This window comes from Rhinatrema bivittatum, chromosome 7, assembly GCF_901001135.1.
Source record: "Rhinatrema bivittatum chromosome 7, aRhiBiv1.1, whole genome shotgun sequence".
Lineage (NCBI taxonomy): Eukaryota > Metazoa > Chordata > Amphibia > Gymnophiona > Rhinatrematidae > Rhinatrema > Rhinatrema bivittatum.
Genome location: NC_042621.1, coordinates 139,275,016 through 139,287,734, shown reverse-complemented (window position 1 = coordinate 139,287,734; position 12,719 = coordinate 139,275,016). Strand labels below are relative to the sequence as shown.

General features: G+C 40.0%; 1 protein-coding gene across 1 annotated transcript in view; it reads right to left on the bottom strand.

The window, feature by feature from the left end:
• CNOT1 (CCR4-NOT transcription complex subunit 1) overlaps positions 1-12,719 on the bottom strand; it is a 987,642-nt gene that overhangs the window by 535,722 nt on the left and 439,201 nt on the right.

The following is a 12,719-nucleotide window of genomic DNA, read 5'->3' as shown; positions in this document are numbered from 1 at the left end:
TTATTTTAAAGAGTAACTTTCATAAACAAAAGTTCTTAAAACTGGCTAATAACCTTTTTAAAATGACAGACCAGCTGCAGGGCTGACCCATAAGATTAAAGACCTGGTTGGCACGGGAATATATCCACCCAGCTCTAATTTTCTGGGGAACCCCTCTCAATGCCCCAACCAGTCCATGCAATTTATGGTAGCTAGCTGTCCCTGGTATACAACAAGTTGATAAATGTTGCTCTAGTTTAACACATCCTTTGGATTGTTTTATCTTTTTACTCTCCCTAGCAATCTGTTTTGCTTCCCACTTTGCAGATGGTATGCCTAGGAAGGTCAGGGGAACTCTATCAGCCCCTGCAACTGGAGCTCCCTGAGGTGCATCCTCAGCACTGCTAGTTGGCCAAGAGGCAGTAGACCCAGTAGTAACAGTCTTCCCTACCCTTCTTGGAGTGCAGTCACTATCTCTACCACACACACAAGAGCCAGAGCATCCAACTCTGAACCCCCTGATATTATAGTGCGTAGTGGCATAGCCTGAGCTACTAAGCCAGTCCTATTGTATTAATTTATTTATATTCTGTCTTTCATGTCATTCCAAAGCTGATCATTCACGTACTGTAGGTACTTCCCTAACTTCAGAGGGCTTAGTACTTAAGTTTGTACCTGAGCCAATGGACAGTGAAGTGACTTGCCCAAGATCACAAAGTGTCAGCAGGATTTAAACTCTGGCTTCCCTGGTTCACTGCTTGCTGTTCTAACTATGCCATTCCTCCACTTCTGTATTATCTATCTGAATAGCATTTTAATGAGATCTTCTCATTACATAACAGATCTTCTCATTACATAACGTGAAAAGTTCTGTTCAAATGACATTTGTCCACTAAAAACTAATGGGATTTTTTTTACATGTGGCCATTCTAATTATTCAGCTGTAAATCACCTACAGCTACGAGCTTGCCACTTCCTCTAGTAACTGTGCCTCATACAGCTCTGCAGCAGACTATCAGCCACATGCCACCTTTATTAAATATCACTCATGGCTTTAGTGTTTGAACTTTTAAAGAGACATTTTGTTCACAATAGCTTTCAGCCATATCAATTTGCTAAACAAGTTTCCCCATGAAATTTTTAATTTTATTTATATAATTTAACTGCTTTCCAGCTTTTACAATAAAATCTCTCAAAGCAATGTAATCACAAAATAAAACAAAATCAAAAAACAAATAAAAATATATACCAATCACAGTACAGCCATTTTCTCTTCCTGATGATTTTTCTACTTTTAACCTCTAATACAAGTTAAAACAAGCCACTCCCTAGTTTAGTTTGGAAGTCCAGTTATCAACCATAAGACAGTCAAAAATTTGATCAGGTACTCAGAATTCTGTTAAACAGCACCCATCCCCATCACCTTTGCCTGTATACCACATTTTCCATTGGCCTTTATGTAAGGGGAAGCAGAAGAGGGCCCAAAGCTAGATCATCAATTATGGATCCAGAAGCTGGGACGTGCCAGTCTTTAAAATGAACATGAATAATTGTTTCAAAACTTTAAAGAGGACCAAAAACTGACATGAAGCATTTATCAGAAACATTTAAATGTAAATGAAGTGACAAATACAAAATGTTGTATTTTCCTTATATTATAAAAGCTTATAAAATATGCAGTTAGGCAAGAGTCTCTTCCTATATATGTATATATTTTGAGGGTATGAAGAAAATACCAACTCATTCCTCCTTTTACATTAAACCACAGTTGTGTGTCAAACATTGACACTCACTTCCAGATAATTCCCTCTCTGATCCACCTTACTCCTTTTAGCCATTTTTGTGAATTCATGTAAAGCAAAGATCGTAAAACTGATGAAGCCAAGAAAAACTTCTACACAACAAAAATTCATCAATACCAGTTCAATCCACGTGCCCTAGTCCAATACGTTTCTAACATAATCTCCCCCTCAATCAACATCAACACTGAAAATGAGGATAAAAATAAATGTGAGAAACTAGCCTCCTATTTCCATGACAAGATTACTAATATCATGGCTCGCTTTACCTCTCCATCTCTGCCGGTATTCTTATTGCCCACAAGCACCACGAGCTCTTCACCCACACTCTCAAATTTTGAAACCTCAACTGCATCAGAAATTGAAGCAATACTAAAAAAAAATCAAACCGGCCTTGCACCCCATTGATATCATGCCAACAAAAACACTCCTTGCCATTCCTACTAGGATCGCCCCTGCTATTTCTAATATCATCAATAAATCCATTACAGATGGTATTTTTCCTACGCAACTCAAACACGCAATAATAAAGCCCACTCTCAAAAAATCTGACCTGGATCCCTCTGAACCGGCTAACTATCGGCCAGTCTCGAACCTCCCGTTATTGTCGAAAATCTTAGAAAAAGTCATTAACAAACAACTCACAGACTTTCTAGACGAAAATCAATTACTCTTCCCTTCACAATATGGTTTCCGTAAGAACCATAGCACTGAAACCTTGCTTGTGTCCCTCTCAGACTCTATACTAAAAACCCTTGATACTGGTCACTCTTATCTTCTGGCGCTACTTGATATCTCCTCGGCGTTTGACACGGTCAACCACAATACCCTCCTCTCTCACAAATTGGCATCACCGGCACTGCCTTATGCTGGATCCAATCTTTCCTGAAAGATAGGACATACAGTGTCAGGATGGGACACCAAACGTCGAAACCCAGAAATCTATCACAAGGTGTCCCACAAGGGTCCTATCATCAACGCTATTCAACGTTTACCTATCTCCGCTTTGTCGACTTCTTGTGAAATTGGATCTCCGTCATTTCATATACGCCGATGACGTACAGATCCTCATCCCCATCAACGATTCACTCTCTAATGCCCTGAAAACTTGGGATTCGGCCCTTGCTGAAAAAAAATCTACTCACTGAAAACTTTCTTGCTATAAACACTAACAAGACAGAACTCCTCATCATCATGCCACACAAGAACATCACCGCTAACACCACACCTATCTCAACATCAGACCATCCACATTTGCAGCAAGTCAGAAGCCTTGGCGTTATGATTGACAATCACTTTTCCTTAAAGAATTTCATCTCTGCCACAATAAAAAATGGTTTCTTTAAGCTACATACGCTAAAAAGAATTAAACCTCTCTTACATGCTCAGGACTTCCGGACAGTGTTACAAGCTACAATACTGCCGAAAATAGACTACTGTAACGCATTACTTCTAGGTCTCCCGAAAAACACAATTCAACCATTACAGATGCTGCAAAACGCTGCTGCTCGCTTACTTACCAATACTCGCCGACACGAACACATCACGCCCGCCCTCATGTTCCTACATTGGCTTCCCGTAACTTACAGGATTACTTTTAAAGTACTCTCACTCATCCATAAATCAATACACAACCAAGAGATGCAATGGTTTTCTGATCAGTTTATATTCCGCACATCTAATAGACCAATTAGAAATATCCACCTAGCTAAACTCACCTCTCATCCACTCAAACACATCAAACACGTGTCCACAAGAGACCGTTCTTTCTCCATAGCTGGTATCAACATCTGGAACAATATTGCCCTTGGACTTGCGTCTCGAATCCTGCCATAAAACTTTCAAACAAAACCTCAAAACCTGGTTGTTTGAACAAGCTTTCACTCAATGATCATTGACTAATCTGAAATGCAGTTTTCAACCTGCTAATTTCTCTGTTCTCCATTTACTCCTCCTCTCCCTATGTGCAATATCTGTGACTTAACATTAACTTGACTTTGGATTAGGCCGTTAACAGGTTAATGGCATATTTTCACTCCTGCTTCGTTGTTGAAATAGAATATGCATTGGTTTATATAGTTAAAGGAGTTATAGTATGTACTCCTGAAACCTGTTATTTATGTAAAGCCTGTGGCTGTTATTTGTTTACTTCCGGTATAACCTGTTGTATGTAAAGCCTGTTGCTAATTTATTGTTTACTGTAAACCGTGGTGATGTATATCTATACGTACCACGGTATATAAGAATCTCTAAATAAATAAAATAAATAAATTAAAAGAAGTGGTAAATATTCAGTGACCTGGATACCAGAATAGACATCTCCCAGAAAGCAAAAGGTGCTCATCCATAACAATGTTCTCTGTAGACAGAGGATAAATCCATCACACAAGTGGGTGATATCCTGACTGTGGTGGAACAGACAGAGCTCAAAAAACAAAGGTGGTTTTTGAGCATGCTTGCACCTGCCCATGCAGACTCCAGCTGCACAAGTCGCTTGTTACTGAAGGATTACAGATGTTATCACAACCAAGGATGGAAGGTAGAGAGAGATTTAATTAATTACCTTTTAACAACTGCTGACCAAAACTGCTGTCCTGATGGGGAAGTACTGTCTAAGCAATAATGAGCTGGTGTATGTATGAAAGATCAAGCAGCAGCCTTCCAGATATCTTCTATAGAATCATAACGAAGATGTGCCAAGGAAGCTACAATAGCCTTAACCTGATGGACTTTCATCTTACTTTGAAACACTAATGATTGTTACAATAAGTGATGCACAATCAGATATGCAAGTAGATATCTTTTTGTAACTGATACCCACTGCTTAACTAGGTTGAAACTAAAGAGTTGAAGACTTTCTGTATGATTTTGTTCAGTCTAAAAAGACTTCAGAACGGCTGATTTATTCTAATACATAAAGATCTTGTTCACCTTTACAGGCACGTTGTCTGGGAAAATCACCAACAATGGATTGGTTTAAAAGAAAGACCACTTTTGGAAGAAAATTAGAACAACTTCAAAGTGACTTGTGGAAGATTTGGGACTAGGGATTGCAATTCATTTACTCTCCAACCAGAAGTAACACTATTAAAAATAGAACTTTCCAAGAAAGGAATTTTAGATATGCTGTTGCTGATGGTTCAGATGGAGGCTTCACAAGTTCAGAAAGGACTACATTCAGATCCTAAGAACAGGTGGATCTTTTATTGGATGTTTAAGATTCATAAGGCCTTTTATAAATCTGTAGGTTGATGAGAAAGAGGCATCTTTCCAGTTCTCCTGGTATGTCACTAAAGCATTTGAGGTAAATTCAGATGTAAGTTTTTTTCAGATCAGAGTCAGATTTAGCTTTAACAGATATTGAAACAAAAAAAAAGTACATTTAAGAAAGACTCAGTTGAAACGCACACACCAAATCGTAAATCACCTTCGTTTAAAACTGATATCTTCCAGGAGAGCACTTCCATGAAGCAAAAAAAAAAACCTTTAATCTCTGCAGATATCTGCTTAAACGTTACCCGACAACATCCAAGCAACTGGTTGATGACCAGCTAGGAGCTATAGAAAAATTAACAAGGGCAAAGAGAAGAAAGCAAAAATAACTTGCCCCACTTCCCCTTCTCAGTTTTTAGACTGTTTTGGATATCAGTGGAATTGGAGAATAATGCATAGATATCCTTTATTCCATGGAATCTAGAAAGCATCCAACAATCTGTCCTTTACTGGTCTCAGAGCAGAATGCTGCAACAATATTGAGGGACAATGCAAAAAGGTCTTGTACTATTAGAGTGTGTAATGACCATTTGTGTAGTTGAAGCTGACAAGCTCTGACATTCGGGCCGATTCAGTAAAATGTGGGGGAGAGCCAGCGCTCCGAGACGAGCACCCGCTCAACCAATGCGTGCCCAGGCCACTCTCCTGGGCGTGCAATTCAGTATGCAAATGAGGGCCTGCGCTAATAAGGAGGCGCTAGGACACTAGCGTGTCCCTAGCGCCTCCTTATTGGCAGAAGCAGTGGCTGTCAGCAGGTTTGACAGCCGACATTTAATTTTACCAGCGTCGGTTGTCGAACCCATTGACAGCCATGGGTTTGGAAAACTGACGCCGGCAAAATTGAGCATCCGTTTACCAACCTACGGGCAGATTTTATTTTTTTTTTTATTTTTGGGGCCTTCGACTTAATGTTGCTATGATATTAAGTCAGAGGGTGTACAGAAAAGCAGCCTTTTCTGCTTTTCTATACACTTTCCCAAAGCTGGCCTAAATTAACGCCTGCCTTTGGGCAGGCGTTAATTTCAGGGAGTAAAATGTGCGGCTTGGCTGCACATTTTACTTTCTGTATCGAGCGGGACTAATAGAAACATAGAAATGACGGCAGAAGACGACCAAACGGTCCATCCAGTCTGCCCAGCAAGCTTTCACTTTTTTTTTTCTCCCCCATACTTATCTGTTTCTCTTGTCCCTTGTGACTTTTTATTCTATTTCCCTTCCACCCCCGATATCGATGTAGTTATAGCAGCGCTGGAGCTGCATATAATTGAAGTATCTAGCTAATTGTTTAGGGGTAGTAACCGCTGTCATAGCAAGCTACTCCCACTCATGTTTATCCAGCCTGTTCAACTCAGTCCTTGTTGGCTGTTGTCCGAATATAAATCATCTTTACTTTGTTTCCCCTGCCGTTGAAGCAGAGAACTATGCTGGATATCATTGAGAGTAAAGTATCAGACTAATTTTGTTTGGGGTAGTAACCGCCGTATCAAGCTACTTTCCTGCTTTTTTGTGGATGCAAATTTTTTTTTTTTCTATTTCCTCTTGCCGTTGAAGCATAGAGCAGTGTTGGGAGTCGCATTAACCGTGTGTATATTTATTTAATTAGGAAATTAATCTCCAGGTAGTAGCAGTCATTCCCGCAAGCCGCCCCCATTCCTCTTCACTTCATTCACATCCTCTATACTTTATGGATCCACAGTGTTTATCCCACGCTTCTTTGAAATCCTTCACAGTTTTGGTCTTCACCACTTCCTCCGGAAGGCAGTTCAAGGCATCCACCACCCTTCTCCGTGAAGAAATACTTCCTGACATTGGTTCTCAGTCTTCCTCCCTGGAGTTTTAAATCGTGACCCCTGGTTCTGCTGATTTTTTTGCAATGGAAAAGGTTTGTCGTCTTTGGATCATTAAAACCTTTCAAGTATATGAAAGTATCATATCACCTCTGCCTCTCCTTTCCTCAAGGGTGTACATATTTAGATTCTTCAATCTCCCCTCATAAGTCATTTGATGAAGACCCTCCACCTTTTTGGTCGCTCTTCTCTGTACTGCCTCCATCCTGTCTGTCCTTTCGGAGATACGGTCTCCAGAACTGAACACAGTACTCCAGGTGAGGCCTCACCAATGACCTGTACAAGGGGATAATCACATGCCTTTTCTTACTTATTTATTTTATTTATTTATTTAAAAGTATTTATATACCGCTTTTTAAAATAAAATTTTTATCAAAACAGTTTACAACATGTTAAAATAAAGTAAAAATAAAATATAACTAAAATAAACTTAAAATACATAAATTTAACTAGATAGCTAGATAAATGTTAGCTAAAACAAATTATTAAATAACAAAATAATAATAATGGTAACATGCCATGGGTAAAGAGTGGGGAGGGTAAAAGGGATGGAGGGGGAGGGGGGGGGGGTAGCAACTTATCGAATTGTAATGTCCTAGAAAGAACACGGATGGGATGATAGAGGAGAGACGTTAAGGTAATATGTATCTGATGAGAGAAATTTAGGGGATGGAGTTTCATTTTTGATCGGGGAGATGCTTAGTGGGAGTGTTAAATGCTTGTTGAAAAAAGAATGTTTTTAAAGCCTTTTGAAATGAGGATTTGATATTAAACGGAGTGGGTTGGGTAAAGAGTTCCAGAGAGATGGTCCTGCTACTGAAAAAGCTCTTTTCCTGGTGATATCTAATCTAGCCTGTCGTGGTGATGGAATGTCTAAGAGATTTTGAGTAAGTGATCTTAAGTGTCGGGTGGGTTTGTAAATGCGGAGTAAGGTGCAAAGCCAAGTGGATGTAGAGTTGTAGATTAAACTATGGATGATTGAGATTACTTTGTATTTATCCTGTATTTTATGGGTAACCAGTGAAGGGAATGTAAAATAGGTGTAATGTGATTGCGAATGGAGGTACCGGATAATAAGCGAGCTGCACTATTTTGAACTAATTGTAGCGGGTGAATTGATGAATCAGGTAGACCTAGATAAAGAGCGTTACAATAGTCTAGACCAGAAAATGTAAGAGATTGTAGAACAGTCCTGAAGTCACGATAGAAAAGAAGAGGACGAAGACGTTTCAGAAGCTGTAATTTGTAGAATGATTTCTTTGTTAGGGAGGAGATTTGTTGTTTCATAGATAAGTCTGTATTTATGGTTACACCTAGATTTATGGCATGGCAGTTAATTGGGATGGTTGAGCCATTGAAAGTGAAATGAGATGGTGGGCCTATAGAGGAATCTGTAATGGATGTTAAATGGACTAATTCAGTTTTTGATGGATTTAATTTTAAACGATTGTGAGATAGCCAAGAGTTAATGGTGGAAAGGTAGAGTGAAACTAAAGATAGAGTATCGGACCAGGAAGTTTTGTAGGGGACCAGAAATTGAATGTCATCTGCATAAATTTTGAATTGTAGGTTGAGTGAAGATAAGATATGATAAAGCGGAAGAAGATATATATTGAATAGTATGGGAGATAATGAAGATCCTTGGGGAACGCCGGATGGAATTGTGTAGGGGGTAGAGAATTGATGGTTAATATTAACTTGTTGAGGACGATCTGTAAGAAAAGATGAAAACCAACTTAATACTGTTCCAGTGATGCCTATTGCTTGTAGGCCTGAGATGAGAATTAGGTGATCGACCGTATCAAATGCTGCTGAGATATCTAAAAATACTATAATGTAATCTGTATATGAATCAAATGCCCAGAATAATGTGTCAAAGGTAGATAGGAGAAGTGTTTCTGTAGAGTGTCCCTTTCTGAAGCCGTGCTGGTTAATGTGGAGAATGTTATTTTCGGATAGAAAGTCAGAAAGTTGACGTAAAACTGCAGATTCTATTAGTTTAGCTAATGATGTGAGGGAGGCAATAGGTCTGTAGTTATTGAGATCGGCTGTACCTTTTGTTTTGATTTAGAATTGATAGAATGGATGTTTTTTTCAGATTAGATGGAAATTGTCCTGTTTCTAATGATTGGTTAACTAGGCTACTGAGAAAAGAGTATGCATGATGACCAATAGCTTTGAAGAAGACTCCTGACAAGGATGTAAGGTGAATTTGAGGGTTTTTGTTTGCTGATTATAATTTGAATTGAGTTTGTCTGAAACCGGACCTAAATTCGGACCATTGACATTAGGTTCTTTCTTGACACAGGTGGGGTAGGGTAGTTGGTGAAAATTCTGTGGAAATGTTGGTTACTTTTGTTTTAAAGTGGTTGGCGATTTTATTGCAAAATATTGTATCATGATCTGCGAAGCTTTCGTTATGTGGAGTGATTAATGTTTTTACTATATTAAATAAAGTATTGGGATTTCCATTGGCTTTGGAGATTATCTTCCATAGTAGAGTTTTTTGGCTTGATTTATTTCTTTGTAATAGTGCCGAAGGGTACATCGATATGCATTTTTTGCTTCGGTTGTTCTTATATGTCGCCATTTTCGTTCCAACTTTCTGAGATGTGTTTTAAGTTGACGTAAAGATTTTGAATACCAGGGGGCATTGGGTTTCTGTTTCCTGTTGTTTATTTGGTGTTGTTTATATGGAGCAATCGGATCTAACGTAGATGTAATAGCTGAATTCCATTTAGATACTGAGTCTTCTATATTTGATGATATGGAGATAGGTAAGTTAGGTATGACTGCTTCTACAAATGAATCTTGATTGATAAATTTCCTTTTAAATATTGTAGGTTGTTTTCTGGATGTGTGTCTACTATGCTCTACTTGATATTCCTCTCTCTATGCAGGCCAGCATTCTTCTGGCTTTAGCTATCGCCTTGTCACATTGTTTCGCCGACTTCAGATCGTTAGACACTATCAACATGCATTTGCCTGAGCGCACCGTACTGAATCTTCTTGATTGGTATCCAGGAAAGCAGGCAGCGAAAAGAAAAATTCCATGAGAAATTGCCCATTTCCGAATTTTTCTGGTTTTCAGCCAAAGTATGTAGGAACCTGCTCTCTCCTTTTAAAAGATGTAACACTGCTACTTCAACGTCTTAAATTTCTTTGATTCTGGGGTACCGTAGGATTCATCTTTGTCAGCAACCTTTTTAATATCTATGTACCTTTATGTAAATTGTTATCCAGACTAGGGTTGTACTATTACATTTATGCAAATGATATACAATTTTTAATTCCAATAAAAAATTGTTGAAAAATACATTGAAACGGTTGAAATATTTTGCAATTCAACCCTATTAAACACATGAAACTAGTATTGAATAATCAAAAGGCTGAAATCTTAAACTAAATAGAAATTAACACCAAATATGTCCATTATTTTTAAAGCTGGTTTCTATGCACATTGATTTAACCAGTCATACATGTGATCTTGGGATCCCTGATAGCAATCTTTGTATAAAAGAGCACATTACCTTAAAAATTAGAGATGGATACAATAAATGGAGAAATTACTTACCTGATAATTTTGTTTTCCTTAGTGTAGACAGATTGGCTCAGGACCAGTGGGTTATGTGCTCTTCTGCTAGCAGATGGGAGACGGAGTCAGATTTCAAAGCTGTAACTCTAGAAATACCCCTGCAGTAACCTCAGCTCTTTAGTATTCTCTTCGAAAAGCCATTGTGGAAATATATTACTTAATTAACTTGATTAAACCTTGATTGAACTGGTTCAACTGATTTCAAAACTGGAGACCACCAGTGCGCATTCAACCAATTAACGCCGAAACCGGACCAACTGTGGGTGTCTTGAACTAGGGGTAGGCAGCGGCTTACCCCGTATTTGCTTAATCTCGAAGTTCGCTTTCCCCGAGGTCATCCTTCTCTTGGGAAAGCCGTGGGTGGGATGCTGAATCCATCTGTCTACACTAGGTAGTAATTTCTCCATTTCCTAGCATGTAGCCAGATGGACTCAGGACCAGTGGGATGTACAAAAGCCTACATCTGGACAGGGTGGGAGGCTGGCCCGTGGCCCATTTAGTACTGCCCTTGCGAAGGCTGCGTCTTCTCCGGGCCTGAACATCCAGGTGGTAGAACTTGGAGAAAGTGTGTAAGGAGGACCACGTCGCCGCCCGACAGATCTCAGCGGGTGACAGCAGCTTGGTTTCTGTCCAAGGATTACTGCCTGGACCCTAGTAGAATGAGCCTTAACCTGCAGGGGTAAGGGCTTTCCTACTTCTATGTAGGCTGCCTTTATTACTTCTTTGATCCAGCGAGCTATGGTCACCCGAGAAGCCACTGTCCCCTTTCCAGTCATTAATTCAAATTTGCTCATATTATGATCACTATTGCCAAGTAGCCCCACCACCGTTAGCTCTCTCACCAAACCTTGTGCTCCACTGAGAATTAGATCTAAAATTGTTCCCTCATCGGTTCCTGAACAGATTGCTCCATAAACTCATTTATTCCATCCAGGAACTTTATCTCTAGCATGTCCCGATGATACATTTACCCAGTCAATATTGGGTAATTGGAAATCTCCCATTATTAATGCACTACCAGTTTGGTTAGATTCCCTAATTTCTCTTGGCATTTCATTCACCATCCTTCTCACCATCTTGGCCAGGTGGAACGGTAGTATACTCCTATCACTATATTCTTCCCCAAACACACAAGGGATTTCTACCCTTAAAGATTGCGATTGTGCATTAAACTTAGTGTAAGGTGGATAAATCACTAAGGCCTGGAAATTGCTTACCTGTGTGCTGCGGTAACTACACCAAAAATATGACCTTCAGGGTCAGGTACTTCAGGTCACAGGTGCACAGCAGCTCAAAAGAAACTTTCATCAAACAGAGCTAAACACCACACTGAGGTCTGAAGACATAGTTCGAAGCTTTAGGGGAGGCTTCAATTGAAGCAGGCCCCACAAGAAACATACAACTATAGGCTGGACAGAGATGGGTGTACTATCTAATACCTTGGTGGTATGTGTCAACTGCACTGAGATAAACTAAAAGTTGGTCTTTAAGGCAGCTTGCAATAGGTTTAGAAGGTAAATCAAGTAGTTTGTGTGGGGCAGAAAGAACGGATTCTAGGGTCTTCTGCTCACACCACATGGAAAGCCTCCTCCACGTCAGTCCATAGGACTTTCTAGTGAAAGGCTTTCTAGAAGCCACCAGAACTAAACACATCCTCAGAAAAATCAAGCAGTTGCAGGATTATCCTCTCAACATCCAGGCTGTGAGCAATGGGCCCTGGAGGTTGGGATGCCACAGCCTGCATTGATCTTGCATGATGAGTTCTGGGGAAGTCCCCAGGCTAACAATCTCTGGATATTCAATTCCCATAGAAGTGGAAACCAGATCTGTCTCAACCAAAGAGGGGCTATGAGGAACCAATAGTCCCCCTTGTCCTCGCAAAGCTTCAATTGAGTCTTCGCCACTAAGGGAATCTGAGGATGCGCATATAGAAAACCCTTGCCCCAATGATGGGCAAGGGCGTACAAGGCTGGTTTGCCCGTCTTGATCTGTACAGGGTGCAGAACCGAGGCACAGTGTTGCAGGGGAAAACATCTACATCTGGGTTCCTCCAAGAGGCGGGATATCCAATTTGCTACCCCCTGATCCAGTGAAAATTCATGAGGTCTGAAGGCACTACTCAGCCTGTCTGCTACCAAATTCTCCATCCTCGCCAAGTACGTGGCCCTGTATATCATCCTGTGGGACAGAGCCCACGACAGGCTCTGGACCCGCTTCCTGACACAG